Below are 1267 nucleotides of genomic sequence, written 5' to 3'. Positions count from 1 at the left end.
AGATCCACACCACCAGGATCTACAGCACTGACAGATCCTGGTGGTGTGGATCTGTCAGTCAGAAGGAACAATAGCAGACATAGAGGACAGTTACAAGTACCTGGGAATACCACAAGCAAATGGCAACCTGGATGAGGTCACAAGGAAAGGAGCCACAGCCAAATACCTCCAACGAATAAGGCAAGTCCTGAGAAACCAGCTCAATGGCAAGAACAAGATCCGTGCGATAAACAGCTACACCTTACCAGAAATCAGAGACTCCGCAGGAATAACTAGCTGGCCAATGGAGGAGATAAATACCACTGATTTTAAGACTCGGAAACTACTAACCATGCATGAAGGGTTCCACCCCAAATCCAGCACCCTGACTAAACACGAGCCGCAAGAAAGGTAACTAAGGCAGGTGATTCCTTGAGTTTTGGTTTTCCAAATTGAGGGAACCAAACCTTTAGAGAATCGTAAAGACCTTTATTGGGAATAAAGGCCCCTGTTAGAGGATTAAGAGGCAGAGCGACCACAAAGCTGACTTGTTGGATTCTGTGAAGACGTTTGCAGTCTGAAGAGGAAATCCCACCCAATTCAAGAAGAATGGGTCTAAGTGGTTCCAACACACAATCTCCTCCTCAGGGTGAATTGCTTGGAATAAAATGCTGAACATAAATCTTTTGTTGATAAATTACAGGCCTTCATATGTTTTAATTTTTCTTTTGTGTGTTTGAATAAGTAAAAAAATATTTCTTAAAAGGATCAATCAATTAATAGATGTTATTTATAAGGGACCCTTTCATACTAAAAGCAGCTCTAAGAGCTGTACCAACAATTAGCCCTCAGGTTTCTCTGACAAACTGTTCCACAAACAGGAGCCATAATACTGGATGGATAAAAAAATGACTAAAACTATATGATCACATAAAAGGTTAAATAAGATTCATAAATATAAATGTATGTCTAGAAAACAACAAGGAAAATGACAAAACAAACCCTAATCAATTTCTATTTGCTTTTTCTCCTTCCCTCTGTCTGAGCCTCACGCGGTGCATCTGACCTCAACTCCTCCCATCTGTCCTCCCATGGACCAGATGATGTCCCTCCTACAAATCCAGCCGATGAAAATGATGGAGAAGATCTGGAGTATCAAGACGACAAAAACGACCTCCATCACCTCCAGGGGGCAACTGTCAGTCTCCTGTTGGGCATTTGGACTGAAAACTGTGTGAGGCTGAGCTTTAACAACCTCGGCTGGTCTGCTGTCCAGTATCAGCGTAGG

General features: G+C 42.4%; 1 long non-coding RNA gene across 1 annotated transcript; it reads right to left on the bottom strand.

The window, feature by feature from the left end:
* Window positions 1–1015: 1015 nt before the first annotated feature.
* On the bottom strand, window positions 1016–1264 carry LOC107833359 (uncharacterized). The gene is made up of 2 exons (XR_001659098.1): window positions 1235–1264; window positions 1016–1126 (listed from the first exon to the last, which is right to left on the bottom strand). It is a non-coding gene; the product is annotated as an uncharacterized LOC107833359 (long non-coding RNA).
* Window positions 1265–1267: the final 3 nt, after the last annotated feature.

The sequence above is a fragment of the Poecilia formosa genome, unplaced genomic scaffold, assembly GCF_000485575.1.
Source record: "Poecilia formosa unplaced genomic scaffold, Poecilia_formosa-5.1.2 Scaffold372, whole genome shotgun sequence".
In the NCBI taxonomy this organism is placed as follows: Eukaryota; Metazoa; Chordata; class Actinopteri; order Cyprinodontiformes; family Poeciliidae; genus Poecilia; species Poecilia formosa.
The sequence above is the reverse complement of the archived record's forward strand: the minus strand, read 5'-3'. Positions and strand labels throughout refer to the sequence as shown.